The 20776-nt window shown below is 34.4% G+C and overlaps 1 long non-coding RNA gene across 1 annotated transcript in view; it reads right to left on the bottom strand.

Moving 5' to 3' along the window:
- Nucleotides 1–15204, bottom strand: part of LOC129248419 (uncharacterized) — a 39019-nt gene extending 23815 nt beyond the window's left edge. The window contains exons 1-2 of the long non-coding RNA XR_008582617.1: nucleotides 14775–15204; nucleotides 11932–12698 (exon numbers count right to left, since the gene is read on the bottom strand). This is a non-coding gene — a long non-coding RNA (uncharacterized LOC129248419). The remainder of the gene's footprint in view (nucleotides 1–11931; nucleotides 12699–14774) is intronic.
- Between the last annotated feature and the right edge of the window lie 5572 nt (nucleotides 15205–20776).

The raw sequence follows: 20776 nt of genomic DNA, 5'->3' as shown, positions 1-20776 counted from the left end.
TTGCAAATGCAAAGAGTATCTAATGAAGTAGCGCAATTAAAGAAATGATTGTTTGACAAGAAGAATGCTCACTAGTAGATCTACATTACATGTTACCGGTTTTTTTATGACCAGCAAATTTTATAACCGAATTTTGTTACTGCTTGCAGTTTAACTGGTATGCTGACGACGCGCTGTAGAGGCTGCAGCTCAGCGAGCAGTACACCATAGAGATTGATGAAAATGCTTCTTCAAGTACTACTAACAAGTTCCTGCTAAAAAGCTGTTGCTAAATATTTCTGCAGGCACTAATTAGTGGTAGTTTAGCAACTTTGTAGTGCGATTTATGAACGAAATTTGCATTTATTTTTTACTTTTTTTTAATTTTACGACAAAAAATTCCACAAGAAATAAAATTAAGTTTACTAAATTCACTATACAAAGAATTATCACTTAAATTATCACTATTTTTTTTTTTTTGAAGGCGAGCCAAGAAGCACCGAAAGAATAGTAACTCCTAAAACACTCAGGCTAAAAAGCCCATTTTATTCAAAGCTTTGGCAGGTAATAGTCAAAGAGGAAAAAAAGAACTAACAGAAGGAAAGATGTAACAGAAAGAAAAACATAATATACATAGAATGGAGACAGAGACAGGACAGCTAGTCTCCTGTGGGAATTTTCCAAGCAAATTTTCTTTGGCAAATCTGAGAAAATCCTACAGTTTGAGAGAACGACTGTTACTCATTCTCATGACATCGGAATCCAAAATTCGTAGGCTAGCTCTAGAAAAGGCTGGCCACTCACAGAGGAAATGCTCAATGCAATAATTGGCACTACAGAAATTTTATTTTCAAGAGCGTAAGGAAAACTGCGAACTGCGGTACAAAAAAGTCATTTACATAGACATTGGCGTAAGCAGCGGCGATGAGGAACAAAAACACACACCACGACAGTCGGTTCTACGTTACCGGAACGACCTGGATTTATATCCGGCCAAGGACTGTCGGTCCAGCAGCATTTCCTGTTCATATATGAGGAATGTTCATGCTGCCATGCTACTACAACAACAAAAACATGAGGATGGCGAAAATGATAGAGTACCACAGAAGAAACAATCTCAGATTTTGTATGAGTGAAGAAAAGCGCACTCAGCAAATCAATATTTTGATTAGCTTTAAATGTTTTTTATTTTATTTCTTTATTTTTTTATTTATTCGTTTGCTTTTTCTTAATTTGCCTTTAACTTATTTTTTTTTGTTTTATTTTTCTTTATATTTTTTTTTAATTTTTTCTTTATTTATTTATATTTTTTTTAATTTTTTTTTAATTTCTTCTTAATTTTTTTTTTAATTTTTTTTTCAATTTCTTTTGTTTTATTTTTTTAGTTTTTCCTTTATTTATTTATTTTTTATTTTATTTTATTTTATTTTTTTAATTTTTTCTTTATCTATTCATTTTTTTAATTCTTTTTAATTTTTTCTTTATTTTTTGTTTTAATTAAAAAAAAAATTTTTTTTTGATTTATTTTTTTTTTTAGTTTTTCCTTTATTTATTTTTTTTAATATAACTTTTCAATTTTTTTTTTAATTTTTTTAAAACAATTTTTTTTTATACTTTTGTTTTGTAATTTTTTTATTAATTTATTTTTCGAATTTAATTATTTTTATTTTAATTTTATTTATTTATTTATGCTTTTAGTGAATTTTTTATTTTTTTTTTCTCTATGTATTTATTTTTTTTTATTTGTTTTTCTAATTTTTTCTTTGTTTATTTTTTTTTTTTTTACTTTTTAAAAACAAAATTTTTTTTTTATTTTTTTTTGTTTTGTCATTTTTTTTTTAATTTAATTATTTTTATTTTATTTATTTTATTTATTTTGCTATCTTATAAAAAATTTAGCTACGCAATTTCATACCTCAGTAAATTCTAGGATAGAAAAGTGCAAGTTTGAAATGGCTCAAAATTCTCGTTGTTTTGTGATCATTTTTTCTCACAATTTTGGCCAGTTTTAACTATTTTTTATTTTTTTCCAATGTTCATCATTTTGGTTTTAAAGTATTGGGCATTATCTAACGAAAACCTCGTAAATTCAAATTTCGCACGATATATTATATAAAAATTATAAAAAGTCTACAAATTGTTACAAAAATTTAAAAATTATTATTATGAATTTTGATAAAAAATTTCGATACATACTTTTATAGCTCAGTATCTTCTAGTATAAAAAAATGGAAGTTTGAAATGGCTCAAAGTTCTTGCTTAATTTTAGTAATTTTTTTTCACATTTCCTTCACAGAAAACACATTTCATGCATTTTTACATGAAGAAAAGACGCACCACCACGAGGAAATATTTATCAAAAACTAACGGGATTTTTTAGCAAAATCAAACTGGGACGTTGGGATACTAATATTGAATAAGCTTTAAAACTGCATACCAAAATTTGTTCAAGAAAATCTAATTAAAAGCTGTGGAGTAGGGATATAAAGTCTAAGGAATTTTTTATTTTCTAATAAAGTTTCAAAATTGGATTTATATGGTTTTTGGACTGCAAGTTATATTTGCAAAAAAAAAATTGTGAGCAATAAAAAAAACATGAATGAGCAATCAAAAAAAAAACAAAAAAATTTATGAACATATAAAAAAAATTCTAAGCTGGTCAAAGTGTTGAGCTACTTTAGTGTTTTGAAAATTTGTTTAAGTAGTGAAAAATGACATTTCTAATGTAGTATTATAGTAATAGTAGTACTAGCCAGCATACATCAATAAATTAATTATTGTATTGCCTACTTTGACCTCTTCCGGAAGAATATCATTTACATCATTTAGATATAAAGAGAAAAGTGGCATTTCTGATGTTACCTATTTATGAGTGTATATTTATTAAGTATGGATTTCGCACATCAGAGCTAAGATTATAAATTTAGGTAAGTAATAGCACTCACTAGAGGTATTGCAAGCAACTACTTATTTGCCAATAAAATGAGCAACTTCGAAATATCAGCAGCAACCTCTGAAAAGTCCAAGTCGTATCTAAATTGGCTTACTGCCCGTCCCACCGGTTATGCAGTTTACATATTTAAAGAGATTTTTATTTCTAAACAAAAATTATTTGTTTTCCATTTATAAAATTGGCGTTTAAGTTTTTCCTACTACAATGTAATTTAAGAATCAAACCATAAAATGTAACTGGTAATGTCAGGGCACTCACACAAAAGCTTTGCTTTCTAAAAACGAAGTGAACCATGAGCTGTCTTGCTGTTGCTACCGCATTGTTGATGCCCATAATATGTTGGCAAAAAAATTTACTGGCAACAATTACGTATACAAGGTGTGACTATTAAATAAGGAGACGTACGCAAACGTTTATCTTTATAATTCATTCATTATCTCTCGCTTCTGTGAGGAAATCTGTATAGCCTTTGTTGGCTTTGGAGTTGCTTTTTTTTTGTTTCACCTGAAAAAAGTTGATTGCCACAATAGAGCAACGACCATCAAAACAATGCTCTGGCTCATTTTGCATTGTCTGTGGAAAGAAGTTTTTAGTGCAGCATCCCAGTGTTAGGTGTGAAATTTGCATTGAAAGGACAAAGATTAGACTGCGTTGAAGGTATGAAAAAGAAAGCGAAGACTTCAAGCACAATTTGTTACACAATGGAAGATTCGCAACGCGTGTTGTAGGGATAGTGGAGAGGTGCACACACAACTCGTATTCGTATATTGCAGGCGATAAAAAGTAAAAGAATATGAAATCACAAAAAAATATTATAGGAGGGTAGCTCTTTATTTTTTTTAGCCTTGGGCACTTCTAGCGCACTCAGCCGGCCATTTGGCGTTACTATTGGAGAATTTGACATATTTTACTAAAACGCACGCGGAATTTTTTGATGTATGAGGTACTTAAGTGCTGTCTATACAGGCTTTAAAAACTCATCTCGGCAAAAACAAAAAGAAAATCAATTAAACCGTGGAAATTATCGTGCGATAAAGATTATGAGAGTTTCTAATTAAAAAATTCATGCATTGTAAAACAATTTTTTTTGTTTTTTTGCAAAGTATTTTTTTTTTTAATTTAAAATTTTTTTATTAAAATTTTTTTTTTTAATTTTTTTTTATTTAAATTTTTTTTTATTTAATTTTATTTTATTTATTTTTTTTTTATTTAAATTTTTTTTTTGTTACTTTGCGCAGTATTTTTGTTTTTAAGTATATGGTTTTTTACAGATTCGAAGCTGAAACTAGTATTACAATTATCAACCAGTGCGCCTTCTATGGCAATATTTGCTGTAAACAAACAAATAAAAAAATTAAAAAATATTAATCCACAAAAATATTAAAATTTTATTTTTATAACATTCCTATCCCCCTCTAAATGCTGTTGAAAACTTACAACAAGCTAACCAAAAATTATACGCCAATAAATTTTGTGTGGCCATAAATTGGATATGTCTCCTGAGGTTGCTGCTGATGCGATAGGTAGTCGCTGGTAGCTGCCACGCTAAGCTATTGATTTCATAGTTAAGTTTTTTTCACTATTTTTGTTGTTTTGCTCTTTTTATTGTGACAAATGCGAAAGTCACCAAATGCCCCGAGCAACAGTATACATAAGTATTTAGTTAAAACAACAACTACACTGATTGCGAAACAAAACAGTTTCAGTGGCAATTGATAGCTTGCTGCATGCGCTCCAATGAAATCCAAGTAGTCATTGGGGACTGTGGCATTTTACTTTTTTTTTTGGTTACTGTTGGAATGTGTGAGATTAGTGGTTTATTGTGAGTATATGTATACGCATTTACGAGTATATTGCTTGTTAATGAAAAATGCTGTAAAAGTAACGTGGAAAAAGTGTAATTAACAGGCAAAAGCAAAAAATAATTCATTCGAATAGGGAGAATTTTAAGCAGTTCAAAAGTAAATTATTATTAAAAAAGCTGCAAGACAGGTTAATCAAGAAGAGCTTTTGAAAACATTTAGCTCTACTCTGAAGAGATTTAGTTGGAATAAAAATATTAAGTGTCTAATATTTATAGTTGGCATTCCCGTAAGTTGGTCTGTGCTTTCCCCCGACGTCACTTCTTCTTAATCACCGCAGTGGTATTGGCTTAAATGCGCTAAAGTTAGGAGCCATTATAATCTGTATGCGGAAAATAAACCAAAATCCAGCTTTGAAAAATAAAAATCTGACCTTTTTCATATTTGAAAATACACGAACGAAATATTTTGTTTTTTAAAAATAGGCTTTTTTATCTTAAAGAAAGAGAGAAAGGCCAATTCTTGCCTTACCTTCTTAAGAAATTTACTTTTTACGCTAAGGCAGCCTCCACACATAAGCCAAGCGCAGAAGCTAAAAAACAGAATAAAAATTTGTCTTTTTTCGTATTTGAAAAATAGTTTTTTTTTGCCGAAGAGAAAGAGAGAAAGGCAAATTTTTGCCTTATCTTCTTAAGAAACTGACTTCCTCTTCTCAAAAATGCGACATAATACTTGGTATGTGCAGTAAGACTCGGAGGCTCTCTGTTAAGCGTCGTTCATAAGCTAGCGCAGAATTACAGGCATATCTGCTACGCGAATGAAGTAATTGTGCATACTTCACGCGGCTCGTTTATACATTCCGTTTACATTCCGAATTCCACAAGTTCTCCTATAAATAAATATTCAGTATATTACTTGAAATCCATTTGTCTCTAGAATCTTAAGCCGGTCAACTTAAACTATGAACTCTCTCATGAGTTGTGTATGATCAACTGTGCGTTCAAAGAATGACACTGCAAATTTGTGCCATATATTTTATGTTTCTCTGCGAGTGAAAAAACTCTTTTGATTTCAGCTTTTCTAAAAACTTTAAACAACTGAAGACGTAAGACCAACACTACCGTGATGGGTCAAATGACCCATTTTGAACTTTTTGTTAGAATTTCTTGCAAATAAGTCTAGCACGTCACCATTTTCCTTTACAACTTTTATTAAAAACTACATCGAATGTATTTTTCACGACCTACTCCTCTTTTGATAATTTTTTAACCGAGAAATATATGAGATCCGCCCTAACTACCGCAGAGTCATTTGACCCATGCAAATATTTTGTATCTCGATTTGTACTTCTTGTGATACAAAACGGCTGTAGTGGACATTTTTTCTATTGCGTGATACAATACAAATTGGCTGATGGATGTACACCCAATTTCACTCTACTTCAAGCAAGTGTTACAGTACAAATTTTCGAGTTATGTGATATTTTGCGAGTCAAGAATTCTTATTTCATCATTTTACTGAAACTTTTATCCCAAAAAAGTCGAAACATTCAAGATATTTGAAATCATAGGGAATTATGAATAAGATAAATGAAGAGTGTTCGGAATCTAGTAAAGAGAATAACTAAAATTGAAGTGGATAACAAAGCACAATAAATGATTCATTTGCTACTATGGACGTATGTGAGTCTTGAGGTAAACAAGAAAGTAAAGACGAGAATATTTTAAATGCACGAATAGGACGAAAGAGAGAAAAAGACTGTTATCGAGTTCAGAAAGTGAAATTGTTGTGGAAGCCCGACGTACTGAAATTGCAGCTGATGGTGTAATTTGGCAAGAAATTGAACAAGGCTCGACACCTGGACGATCGCCAATTTATAATATTTTTAAGGAGGTTGTAGACCCGACCGCATTATGCCAAATGAAATAGTTGTATTAAGAAGGCCAAAGTAAGATCTGTATTTTCTTTGATTATTTAAGTTGGCATAATAGTCAGCCGAGTATAGCACCACTTCCGTTCTATTCTCAATAATTTATTTTTCTTAACATTTGAAAAGCTAATAACAGCCAAAGAATCTATGCCAGTGATTTGGCTCTACCTACAGAATTTTTGCACTCTTGACCAGTTTTGACTACTTTTAATTTGCTTTTGTAATTATCAATAATTTTTTAGAAAAATATATATTAGCTACAAGAAATATCATAAAAAAACAGAATTCTAAACTTAAAAAAAATTTATAATAATTTAAACTTTTTAACCAGAAGTTTTTAGAAAAATTGTGTTGTATAATAGCTTATTCAATTTTGATGTAATATTGTGCCAATTTAAAGTGGCTCAAAATTAGCCTTGATTTTTGATTTTTGTTTGGTTGACGGTGTCATGCATTTCCTTCCATATAACGAATGCGCGAATTTTGTATTTTATATACAGAGAGAATGCAAAAGACCACCTGCAAAAAAATACTGAAAAATGAGCGCGATTCGTGAGCCACTTCAGACACCATTTTATTATAATAAAATTGAATGAGCTATAAAGCTGCATACTCGAAATCTTTCCAATTAATTTTCGGTTTAAGAAGTTTGAAATTTTTATGAAAATTCGTTGAATTTTTAAAAATTCTGAATCCTTACATTATATGGTTTTTATGGTAATATAAACTATAATTTTATAAAAAAATTAAGAAAATTAAAAAATTATTTATTTATTCAAAATTTAATTAATCAAAATTTTGCAATACGTCGAGCTGCTGGCACACAGCACAGGTTTACTTTAGATAGTATTCCATGGAAAATGGAGTATGACAACGACTGCCCAAAAATTTGTTTTTCTATTTTTTTTTTTTTTTGTATTAAACTCTTTCGTACAAAACGTTTTTTTTTACCCATTATCAATTTTTAACAAATTATTAATTTTATTATCGATATCTGAATCGTTTATCCCGCATGTGAATTATTTCCCCACTCTAGCAGCCACTTTAGTAACTTCAATGACCATCACACATCACTTCCTGTATTTCTCATTTTCGCTTTTTCGCCTTTTTCCAACTTAAACGGCAATAACAAAAATCAACTTTGACCCTTGTCTATTTACGTTTGACCTTTGACCCACTTTAGAAATAATGCTTAGCAATAAGAGCAAAAAAAAACAAAAAAAATAGAAAAACGCTCATTGACTTTGCTTCAAAAAATAGAACCATAAAAAACAGGAGTGCTGCCAAAGCTTTTAACATTTTAGTAGCTTTTTAATACATACAGTAATATATTTCATACCGATTGCAAGGCATTTTTCCTCTTGCTTTAGCTCTTAGCAAAGGACACACATAATTAATCTTTATAACATTTATTAGCCAATAATGAAAATATGATTTCTTTTGCCATATAATAATAGTTTAAAATGCCATAAAATGAACTATAAAATTTTAATTGCCAATAATAGTTAAAAGCTGAGTTAATCGATAACTGGCTGAGGATTACAAACGCCCCGGCATTTATTGTGTTGAAGGAGATGCAAAACTTGCTCGTGCACGTTTGGTGTGGGTACAGAAAATTAAATGATAGTAATTTTAAAGAGCTTCAGCTGAGTAGAATTTGTTGGTATAGGATACGTGTTGAAACTTGTGAAGTGGTTGATTAAGATTTGTGATTTTATTTATTAATATTAGGATTCATCTTTTAGTTGCAATAAATTAAGAGGCAATTAATTGGCAATGGGGCAAATGAGATATTCAACGCTTAAACAATTAAAATTAGCTATAGAATCACACTTAAAATAATTGAATTTCTTGAAACTCTGAGAGAGTCATAATATTACACACCTATTTTATTGTCCATACATACATATGTATGCACGTATCGAGAACTAAAATCTCGCCACAAAACCATGTCAAGTGTTACCGCTCGTCTATCTCATCCAACGGTAGGCCCATGAAACAAGCTGTTTCGACAAGGTGTGACCAGAAGGAAAGAGGTGTAAGATGTGTAAAAAATAACTAGCCTCTGTTTGAAAAATATTTGTAAGATGTGTAAAAAATAACTAGCCTCTGTTTGAAAAATATTTGCTCGTGATGAGATATTGATTGGGAGGAAAAAAGTCAAGCTATTCAGGTCATAAGTAAAAAATGCCACAGTAAAAAATAAACATTTGTTTAAAATTCACCACAGAGCATTTCTTAAATCTGAATCTGGAAGGAAGTTAGGCTGTTATAAAAATTCGTGCATTAGATATCTCGTTGTTCCACAACAAAGTAGAGCAACTAAAGCATTATTTAAGTCTTCCGACGGGTAACTCCGAATAAAGTTAAACAATTCAAGTAAAAGCAAGAGGTGAACAAACTGTGAATCTGGAATAAAAGTTTATGAAGGGTCAAAAAGATTTATTAGCTCTATAATTCAATATGAAATTAGTACGGGTTCTTACTGTGGTGGTTGAGAGTAGACATACGACCGGAATGGTAAAGAGGCTTTGGTGGCCGAGAGATACGACCGCAAATAGATAATTAATATACCGACTAAGGTAATTAAAAAAATTAAGCGAAGTAGAAAAAAAATTTGCGAAATAAAAGAAAATAAGCGAAATAGAAAAAGTTAAACGAAATAGGAAAAAATGAGCGAAATAGGAAAAAATAAGCGAAATAAGAAAAAATAAGCAAAATAGAAAAAAATAAGCGAAATAGGATAAAATTAGCAAAATAGGAAAAAAATAAGCGAAATAGGAAAAAAATTAGCAAAATAAAAAAATAAGCGAAATAGGAAAAATGAGCGAAATAGAAAAAAAATAAGTGAAATGGAAGAAAATAAGCGAAATAGAAAAAAATAGCAAAACATGAAAAATGAGCGAAATAGGAAAAAAAATAAGCGAAATAGGAAAAAATAAGCGAAATAGAAAAAAATAAGCAAAAATGGAAAAAGTTAGCAAAATAAACAAAATAAGCGAAATAAGAAAAAAATTAGCAAAATAAAAAAAATTTACCGAAATAGCAAAAAAATAGCAAAATAGAGAAAAAAATAAGCGAGAAATAAAAAAGTAAGCGAATTAGGAAAAAGGACCGAAATAGAAAAAAAGCGAAATAGAAAAAAATTGGCAAAAGAAAAAAATAGGAAAAAAGTAGCAAAATTAAAAAAAAATAAGCGAAATAGAAAAAAATTCGGAAAATAAAAAAATAAGCGAAATAGAAAAGAATTAAGCGAAATAGAAAAGAATTAAGCGAAACAAAATATGTATGCTACATCACAAAATTATAAAATGTAGCTTTTAATAGTATTTATTTATTTCTTAATTTCAATAATTTTTTATAAATATATACTTCATTCTATAAAAAGTACACATTAATCCAAATCTCAAACTTTGTACAAGATGTATAAAAATTCGACAAATTTTCATCAAAATTTGTAATCAGATGTAAAATTGTTTAGTCAGAATTAAAAAAAAATGGGTACGCTATTGTAAAGCCCATTAAATTTTATGAAAATCATTTTTTTTCTACCGGTGCTGTGCACTTTTTCCATATAAAAAATCCATAACAATTATTTGGGAAACTGCGCAACACCGTGAAGGTAAAAAACGTTCTAAAATCTATGAGAATTTTGAGGCACTTCAAAGTTGCACTTTTTCATACTACAACTAAATCTTACAAATATAAAAATGAATATTTCTTTGTATGTATTTTAAAAGCTGCCAAACCAACCTTCGGATTGCAATGAAATTTCGTCAACTTATTGCCTGCAAATTCCGCAAGGATGTAGGCGTAGTAAAATTGGTTTAAAATAAGTGGGCGTGGCACCAATTTTTTAATATTACATATTTTCGCAACCATTCGTGCCTGAATACTGAAATTTGATACAAGGACATAAAATATGAATATCTTAACAATTCAGAAAAGTGGGCGGCATTGGTAAAGAAGGCGTGGGAGTTCCCATATAAATCAATGGATTATTATTGTGTAGTTTTGAAACCATTCATAGCAGAGTAATGGGATTTGGCACAGAAGCCTAATATAGCAATGCCTTAATAATTATGAAAAGTGGACCGTATTGATAAAGAAGGCATGGCATCTCCCATATAAACTCATTTTTAAATATTGTATTAATTCGAAACCATTCCAATATCAATATCTTGATAGTAATAGCTTGTATACTATAAAATTGTACACGCAAAAATTTTCCGAAAATTCTGAACAAAAAGTGTGAAAATCGTTGGAAATTTAATAATTTTCCACAAAGTATGAATCTTGGTTTTTTGTGGTTTCTGTTATAGAATAAACATATTTTTATGGAAAAAATAATTTAAATTTATTTGAAAAAAAAAAAAAATTATATATAATATATATAATTATATACATGCATTTGTATAAAGAATGGCGCAATCTTTTTTTTCAGTAACTTTTTTACTAAATAAAAAGGAATATAATTTTGAGAGGTGAAAATCTTTATTGTGACCTTTAAGCGGTTCATTGCTTGTCTGTTAACATACTGCAGCTGTTTAGTTCGCAAGTACCGAATCTGATTGACGAGGGAATGTCATTTGCGAGAATGATAAATCTTCCGATAGGGTGATTAATTTTGCGCCACCTTGTATATGAAAGTAACTGTGGAAGTAACAAAATTGCATCGACTCTCCCTCATTTTACAAGAACTTTGAATTGATTGTTGTGGCAACAAGCAACGTGCAAAACTGTTTCCCCGCTTAAAAGAACCATAAATCAGTGAAATCCTTAATGGGTACTTCAGTAATCAATTGGAGCTATCGAGTGCGGTAATAAAAGACACATCTATTTGAAATGAAAGAAAAGTGCGAATCAAAGCGATTGTTGTATTATGGCAATTAATTAGAAGACTGCCAGAGACACGCACCAGTCATAAGTGGAGCACAGCTGCAGCTATCACACAATGCGAAAGGCATCTAACTAACTACTAGAATATGTATGAATGTATGTGTGTGTGTGTGTTCGTGTGTAGGTAGAATGACTAAATGCAACGCAAATGAAAAGAAAAGAATAACTTGTGGTGATTGCTGCTTGTAGACCAAGTGGGAATTACACTTTTTGAAAGGAATGCTATCAAATGTGTACATGCAATATGTACTTGAATATGTATGTATGTATGTATGTATGTTTATATTGGGCCCCATATAAGGCAGAAGCAAATTGAAAAGAGTTGAGTGTTCAAATTAATGCATTGTATGCAGTATTCGCAAACTTACCGATTAAAAAGTATCTCCACATGGCAATCATATTGAAGTTGCGTGCGCTGTTGCTGCAGTTGTTGTTGTATATTAATAAAGATGGCAAAGTTACTCCAGGCAAGGAGTAAGCAAGTTGCGATGTAGATATGTCGTCAACGCTGTTGAGAGACTATCAAAATGCAATCGCTGAATGTTGCTAGTTGGTCTTTGCTATTGTTGTTGTTGTTGTTCCTTTACTTTGTTTTTATATTATAGCCAGCCAGTTAGCTCCTGTTTGCGCGTTGCACTTGATTGATGTATTTATTTTTGATGGCTACTCTAACCGGAGTGGAGCTGGAAACGTTGTGCCTGGTGCAATGTTGGATGGTGATGATGTTGCGCAGCGTTGTATGCTATGCTGCTATGTTAGATTACTATTGTTGTTAGTATGCACACACATATACATGGGAATTCGTTGTTAATTTTTATCTTTCATGCACTTTTATGTACTTTGCCATAGTTGTTTCTTATTACTTTTTGGGTAGCGCAATTTACCGCTGTTATTCGTCACACACTAATGCGCCGTCCTGCGCTTCAAACTGCAAAAAGTTTGTGCAAATTGGTTTCCACAACTTTTTGTCTTTGTTGTTGTTTTTTAGTTTAAATTTACGATATTTTTTACATTTGTTTTTCGCATTACGTGAAAGGACGTTTGACTTGAAGGGAATGACCCTTAGCAAACACTTTATTTTAGTTTAATGGTACACATTTTGGTTTAGATATTTAATTTCTGCACATTTTATGAACTACAACAAAAAAAGATTAAATTAATATTTATTAGGGTATACGTTAAGCAGTGATTTAAGCCTATTTAGTGGCTGTTGTTTGTTTTGTGTAGTCCACTGGGAGCCGTAAAATACTTGCAGCGGAGATTTATTTACTTTCAATTCCCTTTACTTGCTTTGAAAGTGTCTCCGAAGGCGGCTTTAATACACCGGTTTTTTATTTATTAATTTTTCTTCAGTTCATAAGTTATGTTATTCGCACAAAATGGCTTCTTTGCCTTAGCCCTTATTGTGAGTTTTATGTTTTCGTCTTCTCTTACTCGACCTACTCGCTTTACCACATAAGTAACCTCAATGTTTTCGTTGTCTTCCGTGTCCACTATGGACTTGGTATTACATACATACATATCTACATATGTACATGCATGCATACTAACAAACGGGTTTTGTGCAGTCGACTTGTTGGAATGGTTCTTGTTTTGCTTTTTTATGTCCCTCATGCATTAATGTATCTTCATTTTTCTTCTATTCTTATAGCGCACTGCAATGCGCCACAAAACAATGACTTTAATCAGTCGAAGAAATCAAGCAATTCGACCCAAGATGGTACGACGCGACTCGAGTGCGAACGCTCCTATATGGGATGGCACACACATGCACATGTACAAACAAACAGTAAGTAGAAACTCACGACAGGGAAGAGAAGGTACATACATTTGTATGTGCAAGGAAGGTACGCTCGCTTGAGCCAGGTAGGAAGCGCAACAACATCACACAAAACACACAGCTAAGAGTCGCCTGTCTCAGAGTCAGGCCAAGCCATGTCACGCCAAGAGTATGGTAAGGAAAGGTAAGTAAACGGAAAATCCGTTGAGTCGCTTGAAAGGCTTCCAAATAGTAGATACTCACAAGCTAGCTGAGCAGTGCCTTAAGCGGACTTGCCTGCTTGCTTACTTGTTATGAGTGTGCATACATACAAATGTGTGTTGTTGTTGCCTTTAGAGCTGACGCTGCTGAAATGTTTTCGTTTTTTCTCCCTTTGCTGTTTGCCATGCATGTAGTATTTCGTCGAACTTTTTTTCTTAACCAATTCCGTTTTATAGCCGTATTTCAAGAGAAACGTTTAAACCAAACACCACCAACATATACACATACACACATATATATATAACAATCTATACACGCCATCGCTGGCGATATTGATGATGAGGCTGATGATATTGGTGTATGGAAGGTGAGGTAAGCGGACAGCAATTATTGCTGACTGGTTTCTGATGACTACGTCGCAATCGTGACGCAGCCAAGACTCAAAGCTGGCATATAGGCGACACAACGCGCACGACGCGGGCGGACTTATGTGTTGAAAGCAGGTTTGACAGGTAAGAAAGGCAAACAAGCATACATTAAAATAAGACTAGTCAACGTCGTACGAACGGCAAGCGAGCAATCGACTGCATACGTAGACGATGCTGTTGGCGTTGAAGCTGGTTTAAGCATAATGGGCAGGGGCGCGCGGTAGCGAACTGGCAGAGGTGAGCATGAAGTGGGATAGGCGGTTGAGGAGTGAGCGATCAACATGCTGCCGCTGCTAGGTTATTTACTTTGGCTGAGTTATTTTTCGTGCTGTCGCGCGTTATTGTCTAATCCATGTGTTGGAAACAGTAGTGAGGTGAGCGAGCAGCAATGCTACGTACGCTACGGATGCTGCAGCGGTGACTGCGCTGCTGACGTTGAGATGTTGACGTAGTGGCTTTGGTAACTTCACTGCATTTGTCGGTGTGTTTGTTTGAATGCATTAAAAATGCAATTGCTTGTGTTTTTCTTGTTGTTGCTTTGATTTTCTCTTTTACCTGCACTTTATGTGCACATACACACACATACACATACACAATACGTGCACGACAGCACCGCTGATACATGCATACACAAAGTAGGGGAATATAAGTGCATAAAAAGTTGAAAATCTTTTGACTTTAAATCACTCATTCACTTAAAAGTTTCTGATTTTTATTTGTGAGTAGGTACATATAAATATACATAATTATTATGTTTCCGCGTACACTCAATCAAACTAATCAAATTTCATTTTATTTATACCTTGAAATTTGCACACTTCTTCCACAAAATTTTTTGCGTTTTTCACCTTTTTCTTGTTTCAATGATTCGCTTTCAGCGGCTACACAACAACTTCATCGCTAACTCGTGTTACTATTTCTTCGTTTCGATATAATTCTTTATTTTGCTTTCTTCTACACTCAAATTTGCATTCGATTAATAAACCATAGCGCGAAAATATAATAAAAACGCAAAATTCGAAATTCGTTAATACACAAAAACAAAACGTACGTTGAATAGCAGAAAGTATTTTTCGGTTGGCTGCTACTTAGCCGCCTTGCTTTTTTCGGGATTCACAGCTGCTAATTGCTTGCTCGCTGCTTTCCGTACACCGATCATACAAGCCACACAACAAGTAACCGTTATTATATTATTATACACCGACACTGTTGAGAACACAAATAATACTAAAGTACGCAAATCTTTACTGTTGTACGCAAATGCAACACTACGCTGCTTCCTCTTCTTCTCGCTCATACACATTCTCGGCGCTCTCTCACTAATTACGGTTACGCTTCGTTGTTGGTTCGTATATTTGGTAACGTGTCGCTCAGTTCGTTGCTCTGCTACATTGGAGTTGCCTACATTTGGCATTCGATTCGCATCATTTGCTTATGTTTACTACTCTCACAATCAATTAGTATGTAATGGTCTCTCAGCAGCAGAATGTATTTATTTATGTAGTAAAAATGAGTAGCAACATTTGCAAAGTTGAGCAACATTGTACTCAATATACTATGCGCACTAAGGATTTGCTCGCTCTCTTATTCTAGCTACTAGTGTTCAACTAAAAGCAATAGCTGAGTGAGTGAGAGAGAGAGAGAGAGAAAGAGAGAAGGAGTTGAGAATAGAAACATTCATTGGTGGGCTAGCAGTACCATGTTTATATGCAATGTTGCAAGGCGTTTACTGCTTAGCCTAGCTCAACTATTATTGCAGAAGTATCATTTTATGGAAAGCAGTAAATAGATAATATAGCTAATAATTTTATAAATTTACCTTTTTTATTTCGAAAATGATTAAAAATATTTATTTAATTATGTATTTAGTATATGAACAATGTATTCTTATAGATTATGAGTAAGTAATAAAAGTAGTCATTAAACAGCATAAAGAGAATTGAATTTAAAATGCATGAAATACTAACAAAAAGTTTCGTTTGATGAAAAGCAGTAAAATGGATGATATAGCTAATAATTTTATAAGTTTAATATATGCATGTAAATGTAAACATGGTTGTTACTAAAAGCATTACAATTCAATAACAGTATTCTGGCTGAGGAAAAGCCATTTATGCCGCCCTCTCTTTTATTTAAGCAACATACATATATGCATAGAAACATAAAAAATGTGTTTTTATAAAAATAAACAACAAATAAAAAACACAAAAGGTTGCTCAACAATATGCGCTGAGAGCTATGTGACTGCACGCTGGAAATTGTCTCCTAAGCTCACGATGTATTGCAATTTTCCATTGTGAGCACAAACATTTCTCATCATATTTGCCGCCTTTTTTCTAGACTGCAATTTGTTCTCGCAAGTTTCGCTATTTGTTGTACTTTTGTTTTGTTTTCTCCCTTTGGACAAGTTGCATAAACTATTGGCAATTTCTTCGAACCGGTTGCACTGGTTTCCTACAAATTCGTTTGTATTTTGTTTCTGTAGCAGTGGAGTTTATGTTGCAATGTATTTACGGTTTCCCAAAAGAAAATGCACTGCTGTGTGTTATTGTTTTTTCTTTCGTTTTTTTTTTTTGTAGCAAAGGAAAATTGTAATGCAAGGCAGAGGTTGGTACAGTTCATGATAAGGTGAAAATATTGAAGATTTCGACCGAAGGTTTGGGTGACAGAAACTGCCGGAGATTTAGAAAAATGGCATATAAAAGCTATTCGAGCGAATTTTATTGAATGAAATGTCTCAAAATAAAATAAAATATATAAGACTTATGTACATATATCGGAGGTTAGGTATATTAGAGTGATACTTGACTCCAAACTCCATTGGAAATCGGGTAAAGAAGGCCAGTATAGCCTTCTACTCCTGCAAATCTATGTTCGACAAAAAATGGGGACTCAAACCACAGGTTTTGCCAGTTTTAACGTAAGGATGTCTGGTTTGGTGGGAAGCTCTTCGGAAGGGCTATAATATCACCAAACTTGGTAGGGTGCAAAGGACTGCATGCATTGGCCTCACCGGAACATGTAAAACTTGCCCCAGTACTGCCCTGAATGTCTTTTGCACTTACTTCCCATCGACTTTTCCGTCCTTTCCATCGCAGCTCAAAGTGCAATCAGGTTAAAGAAGATTTGCCTCTGGAGCCAATCTCTCAAGGAACATGGTAGCATTTTCGGCCAGTTAACACCGTATTTCCCCAAAAAGATCTCTCTATCCGCAAACTAGAGTTTGAGGGTCGTGCTAGGGCTATCTTTCCAAATAGGCAGGATTGTATCGAGGGGAAAATCTGACCCAAAGCTTGCACCTCAGTCTTCACTGACGGTTCCAAGATGGAATCGGGAGTCAGAGCAGAGGTTTTCTCTAAATCAGCGAATTTATCTATCACCTTTAAAATGCCTTTAAACGCTGCTAGTGTTTTTCAAGCAGAAGAAGCGAGGGAGATAATAACATTTTCTCCGATAGTCAAGCCGCGATTAAGGCTCTGACGACGCCATGGTGTAGAACGAAATTAGTAAACTCCTGTAAAAAAGAGATCAAATCTCTTGTGTGTGCAGGTAACATTTCTCTGATCTGGGTTACAGGACATAGGAACATAGAGGGAAATCAAATTGCTGGTGAGCTTGCCAGGATGGGGACTGAATCGGCCTCAAAGACCTCCTACCCGGTTATCGGCATCCCCCTGAAAGTGGTTAAAGGGGAACTGCACAAATTATTTCTCAGGAAAGCGCAGAAAAAATGGAGCTCCATTTCTTCACGTACTATTTCGAAAACCCTGTGTCCCCAGTACAATATACGAAGGACTCAGAAAGTTTTAGGTACTTCTCGCCATTCAATTTCCAAACTCGTAGCTGTGCCCGGGTTACCATTTAACCCCCCTTGCAGAGGCTGTGGAGACCTTTCAGAAAAGGAGACTGTAGAGCAATTTCCCTGTAAATGTCTAGGTTTGGCAGCTAGACGACTAAGGTCCCTGGGAACTCCTTTCTTCGACAGCCTGGGGCAGTGTGCCAACCTAAATCCAATCAATCTTCTCCATTATATCAACAGCTCTGTCTGGCTGTACATATCTACCTATTGGAGGTCTCATAATGGTATCAAATCGGCGCTTTAGTGCTACTTGAGGAGTGCCAGGTGCACTTCAACCATTTTACCTACCTACCAAGACTTATGTATACTCATTATTACATATTTTACTTATTAAAATATTGAAAGCTACGATGGCTCTACAGTTTTGTGCCGCATTCAAATGTGCGTTCAGCCGTTTTTCTTATGTGTCGCAAGTTTTTTACATATTGCGAGCCCTCGGTCAACAGAACACTGCGAGGTGCTCTCGTCATATCTTAATGATCGCTAATTTTGCGTAAATCACGAAAATGCATATTCATCTCTAAAAAATATAAACGCAGGGGTTCCACAGAGAAGTATTTTGGGTTCACTGTTCGATCTCCTGTATACTCACGACCTAGGCGCTCACCCTTATCAATTCGTAACAAATAACTTATTTACAAACAATCACTAAGACGAGTTTGGACTTCCGGTATAAAATTCTAGGGAAGCGCTAGTCAAAAGTACATCACCTCTATCCAACTTCTGCGAAACAAAATTCTGCGTAGCATAGTAAAGGCGCCGTACCATAAAGGGAATAGCGCCCCTCATCGTGATCTTGGCATACCAACTGTGACTGAAGTAACGAAGCAATTTGCCACAGCTCATAAACAGCGACTTTGAAAAATTTTATCAACGATGCAGCATCCAACTTACGTCGTCGGAATTCTTCTCAAAGACGTTTAAAATGGTCATGGTAGCAGACCCCGTGGAGAGCGAGTAGCGATGATATTGTAAAATAATTCTTAAAACAAGTTAAATTATCAAATGAAAATTGCGTATTAGTAACCTTTTCAAATTTCCTTCCAAAACATGTTTAAGAATTATTAATAACAAAAAAAAAAAAGAAGTTGAATGTCGCCTCCGAATAGTAGATGATTTTTATGAAAAGCTTTTCATCCCAAAAACTCATTCGAAGATTTGCCGTTGCCTACCGGGAAGCGGCCGCTATTAGAGTACGCATTTTCTGTTACTCAATATTGCATATTTATCTGGGCTAAGTTCCTGTACTCGGTTACAGAGTTAAACTGATTAAACTGAAAATGCTCACGGCCATTGCAGACTGCGTAGCCATCTGCACATGATCGTGATACGGTCCACTGACTCGTCGTTTCTTTTTCTAATACCAAGAGACTCCAATGAACCTCCTCCTTGAATGTAGCGCCAAAGCGCGGAGAAGGTTGAGACATCTCGCACATTTGTAGCCGCACGAAAGGCACAAGCGCTCAGTCCAGCCCAGGCCTATCTTAAGTTTAATAAAGGAACTGGGTCTGCATGAGGTACTGTGTTGAGTAGAGGACACAAAAGACCGAAGATAAGCCCACAAGAACGAAGTGCAAATCTCCAATAAATCTAAATCTAATTTCATTGAGGCACGATTTTTACGTGTCGGGTCCCAAACCCAGTGCACAACCAGATATCCTGGGTTGTTTCATCTTCTCACATTAGCACGCTCTCAAACGGATGTTCGGGAGCTACCCAGAGAAGACTTCGACAAAACGCGGAAGAATCGTACTGGTCACTCCCAAGTGAATGGCAGTCAGGAACTTTCCTCACGTGCTTGAACTTCTCCATTCTCCAGAGGACGAAGAAGGTACATCATCGGCTTTAAAACCCGCGCTGTTAGTTTTGCCTTTTCCAAACTGGATAAATACGAGTAAGCAAGTCAAAACGGTCTGGTGGTGAACGAGGACAAAACGAAGTGCCTCCTGTCCTCTGTCAAACTGTCGGCGCGCTCGCGTATAGACAGATAAGGCTCTTACCATGCTCGTCCTACCATATCGCGCAGAAGCTGGGACGATGGCACTATCCGATGAAGTATACCTTGAAGTGTATGAGAGAACGATTCTGCGTAAGATTTTTGATCCCAATGGATACAAGCGCTCCGGCTCTGAAAGTATTCGAAGCGGTACCAGCTGGTGGTAGCTGGAGAAGAGGAAGACCTCCTTGGCGTTGGAAAGATCACATGAAGAAGAACTTACTTTCACTTGGTATGTCCAACTGGCGCAGGTTAGCACGAGAAAGAAATGGATGTCGTGCTTTGTTTATGCGTATTCTCGAGAAACTTCATTTTTCCCTAAATTTTGGATACTTAAGGATACATTGGACAAATTTGACTATTCAGTTGTCGTTGTTGTAGCAGTATAAGCATTCCCTATACATATGGAAAATACTCGAACGCGAGTACTACAAAAAAAGATAGACCTCGACCCAGTGCAACAAAGCGAACAGACAGAGACTTAAGAAGACGAGCCTATAGCCTGAAAGGTGGCTGCTAGCTACACATACTGTGGCCCCAGACGTGGGTGAGTAGAATTGGCCCTTTATGGATGCCGTTCTAGGAACTCCCGAAGTAATGCAGAACATAGTCCCGGGAAGGGAGTCACCTCAGCAGTAGAGGAGGGATTGTTATTTAGTGGCCACATCACTCAACGCAGCAGACGACTGTCGATGTAAGTGCAAAGGCATTTCGTACCTTACCTCACCCGCTAAAAACAAAACAAAAAATGCTGCTGGAGTGATAGGCCTTGGCTGGATATAAATACGGGTCGTCGGGGTTTGTCTAAAGCTTAGCCTGGCTCTTTGTGAGACCCACTTGCAGTTGCAAAGGCTTTTAGTATTCTAAAGGGTGGTTAAATTTGAAGGTCCGATGTTGAATGTGAGCCACACCTAAACGTCAACGACACCGTTGGACTTCTTTCTTTGGG

This window comes from Anastrepha obliqua, chromosome 5 (genome assembly GCF_027943255.1).
Source record: "Anastrepha obliqua isolate idAnaObli1 chromosome 5, idAnaObli1_1.0, whole genome shotgun sequence".
In the NCBI taxonomy this organism is placed as follows: Eukaryota; Metazoa; Arthropoda; class Insecta; order Diptera; family Tephritidae; genus Anastrepha; species Anastrepha obliqua.
Note: the sequence above shows the minus strand (reverse complement) of the source record. Positions and strands in the feature narration are given on the sequence as shown.